At 38.6% G+C, this 21,968-nt stretch overlaps 1 protein-coding gene across 6 annotated transcripts in view; it reads right to left on the reverse strand.

The window, feature by feature from the left end:
• Window positions 1-21,968, reverse strand: part of ZBTB20 (zinc finger and BTB domain containing 20) — a 770,594-nt gene that overhangs the window by 278,023 nt on the left and 470,603 nt on the right. The window contains exon 1 of one of the 6 annotated variants that reach the window (XM_032852266.1): window positions 3,713-4,006. The exons of 4 other annotated variants lie outside the window; for them this stretch is intronic. The gene's annotated coding sequence lies outside the window, so the exon portion shown is untranslated. Of the gene's footprint in view, window positions 1-2,954; window positions 3,324-3,712; window positions 4,007-21,968 lie in introns of those variants that run through there. One more of the 6 variants, XM_032852267.1, reaches the window with a different exon arrangement.

A 21,968-nucleotide genomic window follows, 5' to 3' on the forward strand; every position in this document is an offset into this window, starting at 1 on the left:
AATTTAGGTTTATAACCTAACATGTATATTTGATGAAGGAGAATTACTCACCTTATAGGCTAACCAAATCTCCCCTTTGGTATCTATACTGTTCATAAATACTGTTCATAAATATTTGTACAAAATTTCTGTGTTGTCAGTGTGATAAAATGTTAGCTACATTTCACTTAAGGTCAATCTGCAAAACCTCTGATTGAATTCAAAAGCAAGTAAGCCTAGCTATCAGTCAGTCCTATTTTCAGTGGTTGAATATAAGTATGCCATTATGTAAGCATATATGCACTTACAAGCTAACATACATACACATTCAGATGACACAATAAATCAACCCCTTCTTTTTAACTTCTGAAAATATGTATCTTTTTAAAGGAATCATAAATATCAAAAAGCATTTTTAAATAAATAAGAATGATTTCTTATCGATGTGATCATAAAGCGATGTCATTTTTGTCTAATTGTGACTGCCTAATTAAATGAATGTAACATGCAGAAAGCACTTATAGCTAAAATGTGCACACAGGAAAATACACACTCTACAGCATACATCCTCTGAAATGACATTACAATTTTTTGCGATGAGCACTGAAAAACTGAATTACTGATAGTATGCTATTAAGGTTTATAACACAGGCATTGAAAAAAATCAGGTATTAATACAACAATTTAAGCAGAAAGAAACATATCATTATATTGCCTTTCAGAGATGAACTGATCATATTTGGACTTATATACTCCAAATTAGCCGCTGAATTCTTCCAGAGCCACGTGGACCTCCAGATCTTGCCAATAATAAGGAAAATCTCTCTGGCAGGTTATATTTTTAAAATGTCATCTTTTGGGATACACTCTTAGATATTCATGTTTACCTATTCTCTGCTTAAAAATGCTCAGAAAATTTTACATATTAGATGTAGGAAATTTCAACATCAAAATGTTTTCAAAGTGTTAGAGATCCAGCCTGCCTTTGGTGTAGTCCTAAATAGACATCCTTACCAGAGACTTACATATAATTCTCCTGGGAATCTACAGCCTGAGTGTTAACTGTGTGAAGCACAACCCCCTACGTAGGTCTTGGTGGTAATGGGCTAAAAGCTAGTTACATTTTTTATACTATATTATAAAAATTTTAACACCATTTTCCTATTCAATCTTTTTCTTTAGAAAACAAGTGACTAATGGAAAACCCCCAAGAGACATTTTAACATACAAATAGTATGGCCATAACTAGCATGTCTAACTGAAATAGGCAAACTTTACCGTTACGTACCACTGAAATGTTTATCATACTTATCCTAATAAAATGTGGAGACCACTTCCTATCATGATGACAGGTGAGGAATTTGGGGTGCCTCACAAATTACAGGTATCGTGATATGAATCTGACTCTGTTCTAGAGGTCATGAGAGTCCTCGATGAGGCTGTAGCAGGGGTCAGCCTCTACAGAGAACTTTAGATATATGAGCATGTGTGAGTTCTCCAGTTCTCCAGTTAAGAATCTGAATTGTCCAGAGTAGCAGACAAAATTCCAAAGCTAAGTACCAGTGGAATATGTTGGATGACGGCACCAGCTCGGACAAGGGTGAACACAACAGGCACACACAAAACACATCTGGTTCAATGTAAAATCAACAATTGCTACAGCATTTTCAACGTTTAGGAAGAATCTACTGGCAATGCGTTAACAGCAAGGACAACTAAAACAATAAAATAGCATCTCTTTCCAAATATTTAAGAACATCGAGTAAGTGCCCCTTAGGCTGGGTTGTGGTTCTTGAAAGTTTTAGCCTATGAGAACCATATTGGGGACATCAAAGACTCCTCCCTCCTTTCCGAAGAGCAATTTACTTCAGATGCTGCCACACACTCAAATGCTTGTATGGCCTCCATGTTTTTTTGTTTGTTTGTTTTATTATTTTTTCCACTTCTAATATTTTGGAATATGCCAGATTTTTGAAATTGGAAGAAAGACAAGAAAACATGGTAAGATCAAATACCTTTGAAAGAGCAGTAAAGTAGGCACCTGATGGCAAAGGGCAAATACACATTCCAGCTGAAATTCCACTTCCGGGGAGAGTGTGAATTATTTAGTAAGGACACGGAAGGCTCTGAAAGCTCGTCTGTTGACTCTTCTGCTAGTCTTGTATCAAACAGGATGCAACCACCCCCATTCCATTCCTTCGACAACTTCCCAGAGCACACTCAATCAGAGTCTCTTATATTGAGGACAATACTATATTTGGGTTTAATACTGAGAGGACAGTCATCTAGTTTTCCTAAGTCAGGATGATAAATTTCCCTGGAACCAAATAAGGATTCTCACTGCATTCTTCTATTTGATACCATGAATGCAGAAGAATAAAGAAGAGGGTGTGACAAATAATATTTTCCAAAGGTCGGGTGAGGGGAGGTTCCTCACATTTAAAAGCAACCAGTTCTTAGCAAAGCGATCTTTATAAGAACAGTATTAACAATATTCCTTTGCTATGCATCTACTTTTCTTTCCTGCTTAGCTGGGGAGGTAAGTATTCTGAGCAGAATGTAAATGTCCAGAATAGAGATGCATGAAGTTGGTAGAGAGAAACTCCAAATGAACGATGAGTCTCACTTTCATTTCCCCCTCTCACCACCGCGAGAGCTACCTCCCTGCCCTCACACACTCACCTACCTTCCTCCTCCCACAAGCATGTTTGCTAGGCATGTCAAGGCTGACATCCATCGGTGGCAGCATGAAGCCTAAGCCTGCAGGATCCTCCTGAGAACGGACTCAAGGCTCTGCCATTGTCTACAGAGTGCTCTCAGCTGTGCACAGTAAAATCTTCATCATTCCGTTGAATTGTTTGGTAGCGTTTAAAAAAAAATGTATTTTTTTAAAAACACCCTTTATTTCCTGACTGCCTCAGAGACACCAAGAATAGAATCCTTGACACATCAAATTCTGGAACCTCACCACTCACCAGGACTGTGGTTCCTGATCCCAAGGAGTGTCGACTGAGAATCAGCACAGTCTCTTGAGAGTGTCCAGGCCTGGCTGCTAAGCTCCCTGCTCTGATTAGTTTGTCGAGTTCACAGTGTTCCAGAGTGCTGAAGCACAGAAATTAGGGAGGGGAGGTGGAAGGAAAATCACTGGAGCCTCTTACGATCTAACTTCCACTAACTGAGAGGAAATGTCTTATAAATAAACAACAGCAAGAGAAACAAAAAAAACCCCATCCCGTCCTGCCAGAGGAATGTACATTATTGTCTCCCGACGGAAAACTTTACACCACACCAGAATGCAGCCATGTCTCCTGAAACTACCTCCCTCAAAACAGAAAGAAAAAGAGAATCAAGGAAAAAAACAAAACACCAAAAATGATTTTTTTTATCCCCTTGAATTCTGTTGGGAAGTTCATGTGAGTTCCCAGTAGACAAACTAAACGAAGCAGTTTCAACAGTGTCACTGTTCCAGGATTTCTTGCAGAGCCTGCTTATTAGCAAAATTTCATTTCTGCCCAGATCATTGCTGTGCCATCCGGACATTTTCAGAAGGGAAGTTCAGGGAAGCGGGGGAGGGTATGACTGTGGAGGAGAGGAAGAAGAGAGGACAAAGGAACACTCCTGATGAACCGGAATGCCCTGGCCACGGCCACGGCCATGAGAAAGCCGGCCCCCACCCACCCCCCGACCACTGCTTGTTGAGGACTTGGTGATGCAGTGTGTGTAATCTACTTACTCTTTCTGCTCGGGAGGCTGAGGTTCCTACATTTCCAGCTCATGCTGGACTGTACCGTAAGCAACAAGTGAAATGAGTTCAGTGATCTCATTCTAGTCCTTCGACTCCTGTCCACATCGCTAAGCGACTGCACAGCTTGGCACAGGCCAGGATGAGTCAGCAGTCTCTGGTCATGAGAGGCCAGGCCTGGAATAGCAGGGGGGTTTTAGGTCAGGAGCAAAATGAAGCAGAAAGGCAGTCTAGATGGCCGGGCTCGGCTCTTCGATACACGGAGATGCTGCAGGGCAAAATGAAAGAGTCTCCTCAGCTGGGGGGGGGCGGTGTGGGGGGAGATGGTAGGATTGCAGAAAAAGGAGCAGCCAGGGAAAAACTGCCCACAGCTGCCTACCAAACACAACAAGAGCAAATCAAAGTACCACAGTTAGGGGAAAAAAAAGGGCACTGTGAGAGCCCTGGAGGAGAAAAGAGGTTCGTTAAGATTTCTGGAATACCTTTTTTTTTTTTTTCCATGTGCTCTTGCACTTGATTTAAGAACCAGTGGTTACCTATATACTATCCTGGCATTTTGATATTGCTTTCCCAATTGGTAAGTAGCAAAACAAAAAATTAAAGCAAAGCCCTGCTGTTAAATAACAAAAAGAAGCCTCCTACTCCATAAAATAATGTAATTATATAAAAGATTGATATCTCAAGGATGTACATTTGAGTCAATAGTGTCCTTGTATAACCTGTGAATACTGGTCACAAAATGGCTAAAGAGAAGTATTCCTTAAGTCAAGCTTGGGTGGGGGTAGAGAAGAGCTAAGAGAAAAGAGAGGGCCAAGTTCAATGACGAAACGCAAAGGACATATGACATGGTGTCTGTACTTCTACTCAGTGGGGTCAGCATAGATGTCCATCATAAATAGAGGCTTCCCACCAACAGGAGTTTCCAACATCTCTCCCTATGCAGTGTTGCCGTAATACACTAAGAGGAGAGGGAAAATAAACTATCAGAGGGAAAGACAAGGTTCAACGTAAAAAATCAGTCAGTAACAGACATTATGTTTGAGAGGAGGCAAACTGCCCTATGAGCCAACGGATAGGGAAAAATCTTAGTATCTGAAACAGCCTTAGAGGAACCATATCTGGATAAGGAGATTGAGGTGGAGACCGAGAATTATCAGCAAATAATAGTGATGACTCAAGTCAGATGGTGTGTAGCAAGAATCGCATGGAAAGAGAATAAGATCTGCAGAGCTGGGAAACACTAATAAAATATTTCTTTGACAAGGAATAATAAGGACTCAGTATACATTCCTAATTTTTATGTCTTAGAGATGCATACGTATGTAAGATGTGTAAGAAAATGGAGAGTAAATCAATTTAGTTTTCATTCCAGAGTGTAATATGTTATTTCAACACATCTTTGTTAAACGCTCAGCCTTGGGTAGATGAACTTTTTAGCCTCGATTTTCTTGTCTTTGAAACGGAATATTATCACCATTGAATTATTTATAAGGACTGAATCAGCGTTTGTCAGTCCTTATCATAGCAGTGTCTGTCACATGGTGAGCACTCAATAAATTAGTATTGTTTTTATTTGATTATCATTTTCATAAATGCCCACTGAAAGAGTCACTTCCAGTGTTGTTCCATTGGACTGAATGGAACCCATATGAAGGCTCCAGTAAAATGAGCTGGGTAACACTCCTCAGAGAACGCTGCTTTAAAAAGCTCATTTCTGTCTGGGTATGTTAAACATTATCCTTGAACACAGAGGATGCTGAGAATCTATTATGTTGAAGTCCCAATTTGGGTTATCTATATTGTCAAAGCAGTTTGAAGCTTAACAGTGTCCAGTAACTAGGAGCCGAAAAAAGAAAAGAGGGATTTTTAGAAGGTTCTCCAAAAGCAACAGGATAAAAGTGCTATTGGCCTTGACCGCATGATGAGGGTTTTTTACCAAAGGGGAAAACTTAGTCCGGTTGATCATCCCAGCCTAATTGATTAATTGTGGGTCTGACCATCTGGCTGATGAATGCTGACACCCAGCAGTGATTACTGTGTAACACAAATCCGGATGTGCTCTCCCTGATGCCTCCCACAATAATGGCAACTCTGAACTTAAGGTTAGTTTATTCAGGCCTCTTGGCTCAATCTCTTCATGGAACAGTGGTTGCGGCAGGGAATATTTTACTAGACCTGGTCAAGCATTATCTTCTCTTATTTCAGTTACCTCCTCCTTCCCAACTCCACGCCTACCCGCTCCTGAGTCCTCTCTTGTCTATAATCACTTTTCATGCAAAGCATTCCATCTGTAGTTTTCATCATACTGTCGGATTCTCTCATTTCCAGTTGCTCTATTCTGAAAAATATTCGGTTTAAAAGACCTGTACTGCTTATTTCACAAGGAATCCTATTGAGATGTTTTTTACTGTATCTTCTTTGCTACTCTTTTGCTTTAAAGTAACCTGTGCTTCCAAATTCTATATATATATTTCACCTAACTCATGAGCCTGATTAAAAGGCCCAAATGTTGCTCAAGTTCTCCATGAGGTTAATAGAACACAAGGGTTAATAGAAGATAATTCTTATATCTTGAACCTACTCTGTTCCTCAGTTAGGAGTGTCTTATGGAGAAGACTCCGGAACATATTTCACTGCTAGAGAAGGAAAGGTAGGCTCCTGTAAATCACAGGGATCAATTTCAGTGCCACCAATCCATACTGGGGTAACCTGCATGCAGGAGAGTTTGCCAAGCAAATCAAATCTGAATGCATAAATATAAACCCTGGGAGATTATAACCGAAGGTTTTATTATTTTTCGTGGGAAGGCACGGGGGAGTAAACGGACACAAACTGTCTTGCACAAGCTTGGCCAGTGAGTCACAACCGAGCAGGATCATCCACTTCCCCTCTTTTTCCCAGACTGATTTCCATCTCAAAATTCATCATGCTTCTTGTTCCCCACAGATGCTGAATTCTTCTATGTTCCAGGCTGGGTTAGTGTTAATTTTCAGTAGAGGATGGCAATAGCACACTGAACTGCAGAGTTCCAGACTGGGAACTGGGAAATGTTTCTGGCCTGGCTGTCAGTAAACAACTATGTGTCTAGGGCAAGTCAAGTCCCTTAACTCCCCATGTCTCAGTCTCTTCATTGAAAAATGATAGGGTAGGACCACATGAACTCCATGGTCTCTGCCAATACTAAGATTGTATGGTCCTATAGCTCATTTCCTTTTTCTCTCTGGCATCGACTGCTCAACCACTCTGCTTATAGTCCTTTCTCTGCTCTCAATTACTGATGGAAAAATAGCTCCTTCATTTGCTACCCGGTATTTGGTATTTGTAACCCCCCCCCTCCCTTTTTGATGCTAGCTATTTGGAGTCAGAAACACGAATCTAACCAGATAGATGCTTTAAATGTGAAGGCGTTTAAGGAGAATAGCTTTCCCATGTAGAGCATTTAGTGTAGCTCTGCATGGAGGAAGCCAGCCATCCAAAAGTGGAGCAAAGGGGCCAATTCACAGATGAGAGGAAGCCTTTCATAATAAGAGTCTCCAGACTCTTCAGTTTCGATAAAGCTAAACGCTACCAAATTCCAACCACTTTTCTAATCAATCTCAGACATCATCCCAGACACTTAGGACTACAAATTTGAGGCCCAGCACTGGCAGTGATGCAGTTCTTATTTCACCTCCACCACGTATTGCCAAGTAGGATTTAGGATGGCATAGTAATAAGAGCCAAGAGGACAATCTGTCATTTATTTTCCTCCAAACTTTTCGAAATTTCCCATTTGGGCTCTGTTTCCCAGTTTTAATTTGGTAACTGCCATTTTTCAGCATTTCTTTTAACAGGTTACTAATAATTTCTGATACAGGATCTCATATTTCATTTTGTGCTGCTAGAACTGCTGTTAATATTTCATCTGCCTTCACTTCAGCTCGGAATAAAGGCTGCTAGGTGGTGGATACATTGTTAACACTTTGGTTCTGGGGACTGGATAACCAGTGTTTGTCCAGTTTTGTCCATATCTTGTTGGGTACAATGAGAGATTGCCTGTCTCAGAAATAGCTCGGGGCAGGGTGTGGTGCCCATTTTAGGGATATTTCAGAGTTGTTGTTGTTGCCTCCCCCCCCCACCCCCGATATTTGATGAAAATAACAAAAACAAGTTTTTGCGTTTGTTCTCCCAGGGAACTTGCTATCTGCTTCAGCGGTAGTGTTCTAGAAGCAGAGGGCAGTGGTTAAGAACCAGGGCTCACAGGAAAATCTCGGTTCAAATTCTGGCTCTGAAACTTACCACACATACCATGTCAGCCAGTTCCTTAACCTTTCCAAGCCTCTGTTTTCCCACTGGTAAAATGGGGATAATAATAGTATCCACCTCTATTGCTATGAGGATTCAATAAATTAATGTAAAGTGCTAAGAACTTTCTGAGTTCTCAGTAAGTGATGGGTATCATTATTATCCTAGCATTAATAATATACCAACTCACATCGTAGTGTTACTTTGCAACATCTTTTCAAGGTCAACGAATTATTTTTGAGTCTAGACCTTTGTGATTTGCTTTATTATAGCTTCCATATAAGAAATTCTCAGTGATATCAAGTAAAATATTTTAAAAAATGGTCCTTAAAACAATATGTAGTTTAAAATAGTACATAACATCATATTATATCATCTTTCAATCTAGCATCAGATTCTCAAAGTTTTTTTTTTAAGATTTTATTTATTATTTATTTATTTAACAATGAGAGAGAGAGAGCAAGGATAAGCAGGAGGAGTGGCAGAGGGAGAGGGAGAAGCAGGCTCCCCACGGAGCAGGGAGCCTGATGCCGGGGTCAATCCCAGGACCCTGGGGCCAAGTGAGCCACCCAAGCACCCTCTCAAAAGTTTTGATCTTCTAATAGCCAGGCCTAGATAAGGTGCCTTATACCAATGCTAATCCATTCCATAAAGCGATGGCTTATCATATTTACTTTTCCATACTCCCAAAGAATACAGATTATTCTAATATTCTTTGGGTATGTATTAGTCAGGGTCCATTAGGAGAGAGAAACCACACAGCAATTTGAACAGGGAAAGTTTAATATAAAGAATTATTAACTATAACAGTGGATTGCAGTAATGAGGGAGTAGCTAGTAAGGAGTAAAGAGAATTCTAAATTATATAAGAATAGCAAATATAAGGAGCAACGATTGATTACTTGTAGGGCTGAGAATCAGTGCCCAGAGAGAGTCCCCTCCGGCCCTGTGGCGGGATCCAGATCTTGGTGGACAAGGCACAGATATTGATGAATGAATGGCAGGGAAGTTGCTAGAGAGCTGCATTAGCAGATCTTGCTGGAATCTGCACTGTAGGGAACAGAGAAGCTGTTCACAGGGAGGTGTCTCATCGGAGGCACGCTACTACACAAACCACCCAGTGTTTGTGTGCATACACGCATGTGTGCTGGGTGCTGGGGGAGGCTGCTGGTCACTGGGCCCTGGAGAAGCTACGTGTTCTTCAGCTGCTGGACACTGAAGCAGCTGTGTGTGCTGCAGGAGCCAGGCCCTGGAGAAACTATGTACAATGCTGGACTCTGCCAAAGGAATACCCACGAACCAGCAAGCAAAACCTCTTCTTCCTGTAATGTCTCTGAACCCGCTACTGACAAAGTGTACTCACACTAGCTTGGAAAAGAAACATATTTAAAGGACTCAGATATGTTTTTGTAGAGAAGGTAAGGAAGGGTAAATTTGGGCTGAAGAGGCAATGCAATGATAACTCAAAGTTATCATTATTTGCTCACATATTTTATAAAAATACTCACTTTGCTGATTATAATCCAAAGCTCTCAATTTATTGTAATGTTATTCACCTTTACTAATAAATTGACTCTGCATAGCTAAATTAATACTGTCAGAGTAGCAATAGTCGGGGCATCTGGGTGGCTCAGTCGGTTAAGCATCTGCCTTCAGCTCAGGTCATGATCACAAGGTCCTGGGATTGAGCCCTGCATCAGGCTCTCTGTTCCTCGGGGACTGTGCTTCTCTCTCTCCCTCTACCCTCCCTGCACCATTCTCTCTCTGTCTCAAATAAGATCTTTTTTTTCTTTTAAAGTAACAATACTAGTATTTGTATAATAACCTTTTTCCCTCAAGTGCTGCTCGTGTGTGTTTTGTTTATAATTTATAGATTAAGAAAAAGATGTACAGAAATGCTAAACTATTGACCTAAATTTATGCATCAGTGAGCCCAGTCCAGAGTTTCAACTAAATGATAATCAGAGAGACATTACAAACAACCCACAGCTTCAAGAGAGGTAAAAACTGTCTCAATTATCATTTTTTAAAATTTTTTCTTTTCTTTTTATTGACTCAAGAATCCGTATTTGCTGTCGACTCATTGTTTTGGGTGGGAGGCAGGGGGAGACTGTTAAGTATAGGTTGCTATTTTTCAGAAAATGGGTCATGTATTTAGTAGGAAATTTTTCCTATGGTTCTTGTCTTATATTGTTATATCCTTTATATCAAATAGAGAAACATCAGAAAATGACCAATTTGGTGCACTTCTAAAAGTGATCACTCTTAGAACTGGTTTTACTTATGGCTAAGGAGGTATCCTGCTAAAACACTGACGCTGTTTCACCTAATTCCTTAATTCCTTTAAAAAGAGGCCTGAGGGCACCTGGGGTGGCTCAGTTGGTTAAGTGTTTGATTCTTGGTTTCAGCTCAGGTTAGGATCTCAGGGTCCTGGGAAGGAGCCATTCATGAGGCTCCCTGCTTAGCTGGGAGTCTCCCTCTCCCTTTACCCAACTTCCCCACCCTCCTACCCCCATTTGCACATTTGCTCTCTCTCTCTCAAATAAATAAATAAATCTTTAAAAAAATAATAACAATAAAAATGAAAAGAGCCTGAACCTTTTATTCTCTAATAAGAGGTAGGGTTTTAAAACACAAAAGGACATTAGGAAAGTTGTGTTGGTGATGGGCCGAAGACACAGAAAGCAATTCTAGTGAGAAGAGGGTCCTGTGGAGAGGAGACTGTCGCCAGGCTAAGGCCACAAAGCATGTGTCTCACTCATTTACCGATTTTCCCCCATGCCTGGCCAGAAATAGTACTGTCTGTGCTCGATGTTATGGGAAGGACCTGCTTGCTTCCTCACAGTTGTGTTTTCTGAAAACCAGTGGTTCACCGAGCAAAGCAAGCCTCCTCAGGCTGTCTCTCAGTCGCTACCAGCTGGAGGCAGTTGTCTTTACGGTGTGTCTCCTCTGTGTTGTGTATAAGGACTGAGGATAAACCTAATGACCCTACATACAGTTGATGCCTACCTCCTCAACAAATAGGCACACACATCTCCCTTGTGATTCCTGAGTCCAAAGGGGGATAATGACAAAGGAGAGCCGCGAGTCCATGTGAGTCAGGCAGGCGAGTCCGTTTTATTTTAGTTTGCCCTTCTGTTCAGCAGGCTTTTCTGCTCTGACCCACTATACTTACCCTGTCGGCTGCTCTTACTAGCAACATGCCTTTTTAATCAGCCTTCCTGGGGTCTGCATTTGATTACAGCATTTGTGTTCTATTTTGATTCTTTTGTACTGTGCCCTGTGGTGTTAGCTTGAAAGGTGTTATTTATAAAATGAAATTCTATTGTATTGCCACTTGGATTCAAAGAGGACATATAATATTAATGCAGAATGTATTTAATAATATCTTGAATCTATTAAATCAATTTCTTCATGAGAACACAGAAATGGGGGGGAGGCAAGTTGGTTAGCAACCAGGTAACGGGATTTAAGATTCACCTGAACTTTCCTTTATAAGCGCTTGTGAAAGCCGACACAAGAATCATTCTCTTAATGTCAGGGTTTCCAGAAGGAGGAGACTACCTTTCCTCAGTCAGCCCAGTGCGGTGTGCACCTGTTTAAACATTCAATTGTGAAGGCCAAACATTTTCCTAGGCCTCAGATGCAAATTTTTTGACTAAGGAAACCATGAGATGAAACACAGATATGACTTTTTTACTATCTAGGAAGATTTACGTAAAGAAGGAAATATAATCACCTGTTTCCAAGGCACTGCTTGCAAGAGTTGAAAAAAAAAAAAAAAAAGGAAAGAAAAGGGAAAAAAAAAAAAGGAAATTTCTTATGTTCCTGACACCTCTTGAAAACAGGCTAGGAAAATCCTAGCGATACCAAGACTGGAGGCAGAGTTTTCAGGGTGGCATGTTTAGAATGATGTTCTCACCTGGCATAAGTTGAGGTTTCTTTATGGCTGCTGGGCCTCTATAGTTTGATTAGATTGATGAAGAAGTCCCCAACTTCTTTTCACTTCTAATTTTATTTTATTTTTTAAAAAAAGATTTTATTTATTTATTTGAGAGAGAGAGTGCACACCAGTAGTGGGCAGGGGGAGAGAGAGAGAAGCAGACTCCCCGCTGAGCAGACAGTCTAATGTGGGACTGATCCCAGGACCCTGAGATCATGACCTGAGCCTAAGGCAGACACTTAACCGACTGAGCCCCCCAGGCACCCCCTTTCCACTTCTAATTTTAATGCACACCCGACACTGAAACATTATAGCACAGTATTACTGCTTCCTTATCACAGTGTTGCTGCACAAAGGCCGTTCTTGCCCTAAACCTTTTTTCCCTCTGTTGATACAACTGAAATCATCAATGGCTAAGCTGCTTTTTGAACAGGGAATAAGGGAGGATCCGGTGTGGAAGACAATTTAGCAGTTGGGCCCGACAGAACTTGCAAAAAGAAATTGTTGCACTCAAGTGAAGTTGGCTGTGCAGCCGTGGATGACAATGCCTAGATTATCATGCTCTCACTCACTGGCTCAGTATAGGACTCCAGGAAACCTAGGATCCAGTTTCTAATCCCAAAAATGGGAATAACTATATTATCCTTTTCTACATGCATTGGGATTCTTTAGGGATGAAGGAGATAATAGTTCTGAAATGCTCTAAACTCTCTGAAGTGAAGGTAGGATACAAATGCACATTATTAACATGCTAGTTCAGACCCTGTTTTGGGTTCTTCAAATCTAGGTATGAAAAACATTGACAAATGACTAAATATGCACCCCTTTGGGAATAAATTATATACCCTCATTCATAAATGACATCCCAAACATAAGGAGCTAGGATGTGTTGGGAAATAGACATTTCAACCTTGAATGCTTCAAATTGTAAGCTATTTACATAAAAAGATCATATTATTCACCTCCGTATCCATCTAGTTCTACCATATTGGTTTGCATTATGTAAATGTTTCACTAATATTTCTTGAACTGAAACATGAGATCATACAATTTTAGAGCTGGAAGTAGCTAGAGATCGCACAAGTCTAGTTAACTCATTTGGCAGAAGATAAAACTGATGCACAGATGAATTAAATAACTTATTCAAGTACAATATTAGCAATGTTACAAGTCTTTGGAGGAGTTGTTAAAGACCTGCCACTGAAAATACATCACTCAATCAATTAAAACAAAATAGGTGTTCCTTTGTCAAATAAGAAGTACTCTTCAGCTCAAATAAACCTTAAGTCTTCTAATCTAACGAGGGAGGCTGAAGCCTAAAGTAACAAGTAAACTTCATTAAATGGCCATAGACTGTAAGTGTGCTAGAAATGCCAAGTAACTAAAGTTGCCTGTTTTAATACTGTGCCAATCCCCCAATCTGTTGCCATATTTCTCAGGTAAAATCAAGGTTGTACAAACCAAAAGGTAATGTCAAATCTTTGAAATTATATGGGATTCATGAAGGTGTAATTCAAAAATGAAATTATTTTATCTATTATTTCAGTTTGCTATTCAGTCATATTATAGACCGTAAACCAAATTTAAATTCTAGGTTTTGGGAAATAAAACAAGAAACATTGTCCTTTGTTAAATTAAAAAAAAAAAAAAAAGGCAGGCCTATAGGAAGAAAGGCAATTTTCCCTTGGTGGAAGTTATTTGTATAGTATTTGCAGAAACGAGTTTAACGCTTGGCTCAGTTGTCTGGTTAAGTTAGCACCATAAAAATAAAAGCCAATCAACCTATCCTTTTAACTGATTTGATTTCTTCTTCTTCTTCTCCTTCTTCATTGTCTTCTTCTTCTTCTTCTTCTTCTTCTTCTTTTGGAATGGTATAATTTTTTTCCTTTATCTTGAATCAATCAAAACTTTTAAATTATTAATTAGAATGTAAATAATTTGTAGCCAGGGTTATTTTTATAATCTCCTAAAAACTGCAGAAGGGTGACTGGCATACAACAGACACTGAATAAATGTAAAATTTCAATTGTTGTAGTCATCTAGGAAATCTCCAATGAGCTACATTTCATTTTTCCAAAGCTCCTAGCACACTGGAAATCCCTGAAGGTCACAGAGAGCAGAACTTGGAGCAAAGAGGAGCAAACAAGAGCAACAGGCTTGGTGCTTCTAACACGTGGAGGGCCTGTCAGACACTGCTGTTTGTGTATTACCAAAATTGGATTCCAGAAACATAATCAGGCTTTCACAGATCAAGTTCAATTTATTAACTTGGCATTTCTGCCTCCAATTCTTAATCTACCTTGCTTAGGGATCCCAGGTTCCAATCCCTCCCAACAAGTATTCTAGAGTATAGCTGGTCTGTGTTAGTGTTTGCCTTTATCCTGGTATTGTCAAGGGAGTCCTAAATTTTAAATTTTCTCTTCTGTTATCTCCATAATTTGTGAAGTCATGTCTGGACTTCTGGGTTGGAATATTACACATTCATTTACTATGATTCAATAAGCATCTACTGTGTGTGAGACACCAGGAAAATAAATAGAAATAAGACTTACTTCCTGCCTTCAAAGAACTAAGGAATTCATAATGTAGTGGCTACTTCCCAAACACAGCATATATGTTCCTGCTTTTAAGGTTTTGTTCTTCCCTTAGTTGGAGTGTCCTATTATTCTTTTATTGATCTAACTGCTTTAGTTACCTTGTTTTCTACCTCTACATAAATCATTTTGTAGTTTTTGTGGTCTACATTAACTTTCCTTTTGTTTTGCCTATACAGCTAGAGTTGACACTCTTGTCTACCCAATCCCCATCCCCCCAATTCTTCCTAGCTACAGACCCCTATTTTGTTCAGAATGGCAATGTGCCCAGTCCTGCATGATGAGTTATGATATTTCTGAGCCAATTATGACAAATCTGTTCCCTAATTTCCTTGCCTCCCTAGCAACGAAGGGTGGCTTTGGGACCCAGTTCTACTCAGGAAAATCTATGTGGCAATCTGCCCGCTTCTGAGAAAGCATTTTCTTTTTTGATAAAGGTAGAGGTAAAAGGCAATCCTCTGGCATCTCCCTTCTTCCCTCTCTCTTTTTTTAAGTTTTTATTTAAATTCCAGTCAGTTAATGCACAGTGTAATATTAGTTTCAGGTGTACTATAAGTGATTCAGCACTCCTTACGACACCTGATACTCCTCCCCCTCTTCCTTCTTTGAACAAAGATGTGATGCCTGGAGTTGCAGCAACTATTTTGTGATCCTAAAGCAATAAGCATGAACAAAAGGCAAAGAGAACCCCAGAGATGTTGGCCCTGGCTTTATCACACACCAGCGACTCCCTACCTCTGAACTTCCTGTTCTGTGAGAAACACAAACCCCTATTTGTTTAAGCCACTCAAATCAGTATTTCTGCTACTAAACAGTTTTCTAACCAAGAAAGAACTTTCATAATTTAAATTATCCAAAGTATTCTTCCTAACAAGATGGCAAACATTGCTTACATTCTTGGCATTCAATAAATACTTATTAGCTTCACATCTTGATTATATACACTAGACATTCAATACATGTAATGAAATTCCCATTCCAAAAGCAAAGGGGAAAATTGTAATTGTACTAAGATATGAAAAGAGAATTAAACCAGGTTAAAAGAGAAAAAACAAAACAAAACACTTGAGTCTAAAATAAGACGTTCTATGAGAAGAATCTGTTACAACCAATTCAGTTACTCCTATAGTAAAAGAAACTTTTAAAAGTTTTCCAAAATTAGTAGAAATTTATTTTAAGAAATAAAACATTAGAATAAGCCCCAAAGGGATGGATGTTTTAAATAAGAGATCATATAAGCAAGATTTCCATTAAATACGAAGAAGACAATGCAATGCAGTTCCAACTGTATTAAAACTAAGTGAGGAAGAAGCACTTGTTAAATATTACTGGTAAGACACTTTCTCTGTCCCTCAGGTAGCATGACTGTGACTCACCCAAAGGCTCAAGTTCTTAGCATGCTAATTAGCTTCCAAAATCTTTCACCTAAGGTTTAACCCCCGTGTAAGGAAATTGTTATAGCACTTGCTTTTGGAGAAAAGACTACAGAAGTTGGGACAGAAGCTATTTTCAAGCCTTCCAAATATTACAAGTTAATGGGGAACTGTGGAGAGAAATAAGTAGCTTTGGGTCTTTTTAGGTTAGTGACCTTAAATATAAGGTGTGATTTAATCAGAAGCCAAAGTAATCATAGCAGGAGGTGGGGAGAAAGACTCAGAGCTGCCTGGAGTTAGGGAGGACTTTGGTGGCCGCTTTCAGCTGGAGCTCAAACTGCAGGATTTTGTCAGAGGCTCCACAAACAAAGGGCTGCATTATGTAATGCTTCTTGTATTCCTTTGTGAACTATTCCACAACAAAGTTTCATTAGTCCTCCCTCCTGCCCCCCAGACTTTTGACCACTTTCAGGCTGCAACTTGTCCAGAAGGGAAACTTTCTATCTTAAATAAAAATTTAAAGTGTAAAAAAACAACAAAACAAAACAACAACAACAACAAAACAACGGACATTTTTCCCAGGAACCAAATGAAATTAATTTGAACTTTATACGGTCTGAGAAAATACTTCTTAAGCTAGGTGGAGAAAATGAATCGCATTTGAAGAATTTCCAAATAGTTTGGCAACAGTTAGCAACAATTGTCAAACTCTCTGGAGCTATCATTTTCTGGTAGTGTTACCCTGTTGACTGTACCATTCTCTGAGGGTCATCTTTCAACAGTGCATTTTATAGGCAAAGAAGACTGTTACATTGATGACACATAGCAGTTCATTCTCAGAAACAGTAACTTTTTTCAGATTAAAATTTATTTTTGTCCCTGTTATAAAGATGTTCTAAGATTAAACATACTCCTATGCTATCATATTTAGTTTTGATATATAAAAATCTACTTTTTAGCAGTGTAATTATTTTTATTATTTACTAACTTAAGACCCTCCCATTATATAATCTTATTTTGATCAGCTGTAAAAATAATTTAACTGCTGAAAGATTTTCCCTTTTAACATTCCAAATGTTGGTTTAATATATGTCGCTTAGACCCTCATAAAAGTGGCTAAAGTTTTCTGAGGAATACTGCAATAGGACATGTCTTTTGGTCTGAGAGTCTGGGTTATGCCTAGTCAAAGTTTAGATGGGAGCCCCCAGCTACTGAGTGGTATAAAAAAATTAGGCTTTGAATCTTAGCAGGTGACATTCTTCCTGCTGACTTGGTCTTAAATGGATGCAATGACCTATCACCTCTTGGGCAGAACATGAGGCTGAGGTGTTGAATAGTGCAACTTCATGGGAGCGGGAAATCAAGGCAAGTTATAGGTCGGATACATGGATTTTCATTCTGCTGGCCTTTTTTCACTCAAATTGCATCACTCTCAGACTCAGAATTATGTCTTATAAATTGGGCATTTCTCCAAGTTTACTCAGAATAATTCTAGTTCCAACTGTTCAAGCTCAATTATTAATAGTGGTCACTTTTACTCTCAAAAGTGCCCTGGTTTGGATGATAAATTATGGGGCTATCCTATATAGAAGCTTTAAGAAAAGTTATTTATAACACCATTTGCAGTGATAATCACTCTCTTTAGGGCAAATTAAAAAAAATAATCACTATTGGTCAACTTCTATAAGAAGAGAAATAAACTAAAAGCTTATTTCTTTAATCCCGATGACTCAATTGGAGAGATTTTGCCATTTACAGTTTATTGTAAGATGAGAGTAATTTTGGGAAATCATATTTCAATGAATTATTTAGGATTCCTAATTTTCAGTAGTATTGGCTTTTTTGTTAGCCCTATTTCAAACAAGAAGGCTTATTTCCCCTTAAAATTTGTTATAATGAAAAAAGCACAAGATCTGAAATAAAATTCTTTGAATCTTGAATTTGTTCAATTGGCAAATTCAAATAATCTCTGTGAACATCATTATTATTAACCCCTTCTAAACTGTCTTCAAGGACATTTTAGAAGCCAGAAGTGAAACAACTATAAATACTGTAGAAGGTAACATATTTTCAACATAGTTACTAATATAGTTACTAACATAGTTACATAGTTCCCTTCTGGACAAGTTACATTGTTTAAATAATAAAAACAGCTTTTCTCTTCAAACTTCTAGGACCCTTCTATGACTGAAGAAAAACTGCCAACAGTAGCTAAGATTGAGCCACAGTTAAGATGGCAGGGGTCTTTGGTTAGACTCTCCACTGACACAGTTTCATCACATTTCTGGGTGACCCCTGTACATAGACAATGATGCCCCAGAAAGATCAAAGGAGCAAAGACTAAGGACCTTGTGTACTGAGGCCAGAGCATGAAATGCTGAACTTCATTTTTTTTTTTTTTTGAATTTCTAAAAAGATTTTATTTATTTGAGAGAGAGAGAGAGGTTAGGCACAGAGGGAGAATGGGAGGGAGAAGCAGACTCCCCACTGAGCAGAAAGGATGATGCCTGGCTCATTTCCAGGATCCTAAGATCCTGGTCTGAGCCTATGGCAGACGCTTAACCCATGTTCATGTTCTGCTCTTTCTTCTCTGAAATTCTAAATTCTCTGGCCCAGAAAAACCTTTGGGTGTTCTGACTTAATTCCTTTAATCTAACATCAAAAATTATATGGGGAGTGTTTTTAGGTTTTCATCTTTATGAATGTTATAATAATTTTATTTTTTAAAAACTCTGAGTTTCCTTCACCTTGCCATTGTTTAAAAGACATTTCTTTAGAGCTTTCAGTAATCGTAGGATAAGTTATTATGAATTATTCTTCATGCCAATAATTAGACAGGTAAATACCTAAAGGAAGAACTAATCCTATAATGCAGGGCATTTTTGTATGTTTAAATTGACTCCTCTGAGATTGGGGCTCTTATACCTAATTTGAGGCCTCAAAGACCTTTCAGTTTGTAGAAGGTTCTATCAATTAACCCTCTAACCAATGATTCTCAATTTTAAATATACTCTGCTTGCAAAAGCCCTAGGACAAAAAGAGGAGTGAATGACAAGAGACTGAAGAGAGAAATAGGTAGGTAAACCTGGGCTAAAAAAGAGCTCTAGATATCTTCTCCCATCCCTTGGGGAGAAAAATCTCTTTCACACATTCCATCTATTAGAAGTTCATTTGTGTTTAACAAGACCCTCTTTTAAAATGCAAATCTGCCTTGTGAACCTGTAAACCTCCTTCACACCTTATTGTTAATTACTCTGATGTTCTAGAATATGATCAACACTTAACTGATATTGGCAATCCAAGAACGAACAAATAGCTCAGAGTGGAAAAGGGAAATTTTGGTGGAGTGGGACTGGAAGCAGCAGGGTAAGGATTTCATGTGAGCAATAGGGCACCCTGATATTCTGCAGTTTTCATCTAGGAGAGTGGCAGTAACTGGAGTACCACAAAAGGAACATTTTTTCTTTATTGCCAATATCTGGCTGAGATCAGAACAGGTTGGAAATCCACAAACTTCAGGTTTTAAATGCTTAGCCATAGCAAGTTAATTGAGTTTAGTCTTTTCTAGAAAACCTTCTAGCTAATTCTATCTCTAAAACTTGGCAACCTTAGATTCTAAGACTCTTCTTGTTCAACCTCCCAGGTTTGAAGCTCACTTGATAAATGAATTCCCAAAATAAGTGAACATGGGCTAGTCCTTTTTCATTGTCTTGCTAGTCATTCACTTCTTTGGAGATTATGGTATGTAATCCTAGAACATACTGTAAGCAATTTCAGAAGAATATAAGATATGTTATTTCCATATCCATTTTAGTAAGTGGTACTTGCTCTGATATCAAAAGGCTACAAAATTTGAATTAGACTTTAAGTGACTTAAGCTATAAGTCTTAGCTAAGCAAAAATTCAAGGAAAAATATTTTATGACATTTTAACATCATCATTAATCATCTCTCCATTTATATGAAAAATAAATATGCTAAAATCTGCACTATTAAGAAAAGGGGTCATCTTTCCCGCCAAAATGGCTATTATTAGTTTTCATGTGGTTGGATACATTTGTAAACCATTACACAAAAACATATGTTTGGAACTTGCTTATTCCTTTATGAGTATTCCTCTTTTGAGGCTACAGAATTTTCTTAGTTGTTCCATGTGCTTTTTTGTTGTGCTGATAGCTTCTTATTCTAAATAATTTTCTTTCTATCCTATTGTTAATGAAATGAATTCTAATAAGGAAAAAAAAGAAACCCTCTAATGAAAATCCCTTTCTTCATATATGTGGGCTGGGAAGTTACATAAGACACTGGGGGACAACAAACATGTTGCACATTCTTCAGTTGATCACTCTGTGATTTACTCACCTGAATGCATTTTGAAAACCAGTAAAGCAATAATGGGAGAGGGATTCTTTGTGTGGCTAATTTCAGTTACTGATAAAGTACTAGACAAGTTTGTCTTATTATTAAACATAAAAATAAACACATTTTTATGTTCCATCAGCTCTGTGAAGCCGCATTTTAAGGTATCTCACCCATAAGGAGGAGTGAAAGTCCCAGAGGTGTTAAAATTTCACAGAGCCTGAACTGGAGTTTTGTTACATGATTCTCAGTTGACCTGTAAATTTGAGAGTCAACTATTGAATTGGCATGGTTGAAGTATAGTTCTTACAAATCCTCAAAAAGAGGATTATAAAACAATTGAGAATCCTTCCAGATATGTAATTTGATTTTTTATTTTATATTTTGCCCTTACTTTCTCTTATAACATGCCACTTCTTCTCCCCTATATATTTTCACTCCAATACATTCCCAATTCTGCATGACAGTGAGACTCTACAGTCTTGGCACATAATGAATGCATGAAAAACCACCTGGGTAAATATTATGAAGTGAACAATAGGAAACTTTCAACTAGGCAAATCAATACATCTATAGTTTGGAGGGATATCCATGATATTAACAAAATAATTAATAATTCCAAGGATACTTAGGAAGGATATAACCTAGAAGGTTAAAAATGAGAAATTCTAAAATTGGAAAAGAAAAAATAATATAGCTCAACACAATTGAAAGCACATGCAGAAAAAAGCTACTATATTATATTGTTTATTAAAACATTAAATGGAACAACTGAAATTAGAATGCTAATTAGTATTATTATATCAAGGCAGAAAGTTATTTCTTGTTGTTCCAACTCTGGAGAAAACAAATTCTCCAAAGCCAACAAGAACAGAATAGGAGAAATGTTTGGAATTTAAGAGTTGCAGTAGATAAAAAAGCTAGATGTTCAAGGTAAGTGAGTTTGATGTGTGGGGTAGCCAGCTTCCAAGATGACCCCTCTCTGATCCCTGCCTCATGGCATTTACACCCTTTCGTACTCTTACCTACATTGTACCAGGTTGGCCTGTGTGACCAATATAATGTAGTAAGAGTGGTGGTATGTGACTCTCAGTGCTGGGTCAGAAAAGCCAGTACTGTGTCTTCTTAGTTGTTTGGATCACTCACTCTAGAGAAGTCAACCCCTATGTCATGGGGACACTCAAGTGGCCCTGTAGAAAGATTCACATAGTAAGGAACTGAGCCCAACAGTCAACACAGATTTATGAGCCTTGTGAGTGAAACATCATGGAATTGGATCCTCTAGCCCCAGTATACTCATACTTCAGATGAGTATAACACCTGCTGACATCTTGCCTGAAACATCATGAAAGGTTTGAAACCAGAACCACTTCACTAAGCTGCTTTTGAATTCCTGATGAGAGATCCCTGAGAGATAATGTATGCTTATTGCTTGAAGTCACTAGGTTTCAAGACAATTTTTTTTAAAGCAATAGATAACTAATAGAGTGATTATGACTTCCCCCCACCCTCACCCCTCAGGTGCACAGAACTGGATGAATCACAGTCCTTGGCACATGATGCATAGTCATTATTGGTCCATGCCTGGCCTACTTTAATTCATATAGTTGGCTATTTTTTTTTTTTTTAAGAATTGATAAACACTAGCGAACTAAGTCCCTAAAAGAAGAGTTAGGAGCTTCATAATAACCTACA

The sequence above is a fragment of the Lontra canadensis genome, unplaced genomic scaffold (genome assembly GCF_010015895.1).
Source record: "Lontra canadensis isolate GAN:19392208 unplaced genomic scaffold, GSC_riverotter_1.0 scaffold6, whole genome shotgun sequence".
NCBI classification, from domain to species: Eukaryota; Metazoa; Chordata; class Mammalia; order Carnivora; family Mustelidae; genus Lontra; species Lontra canadensis.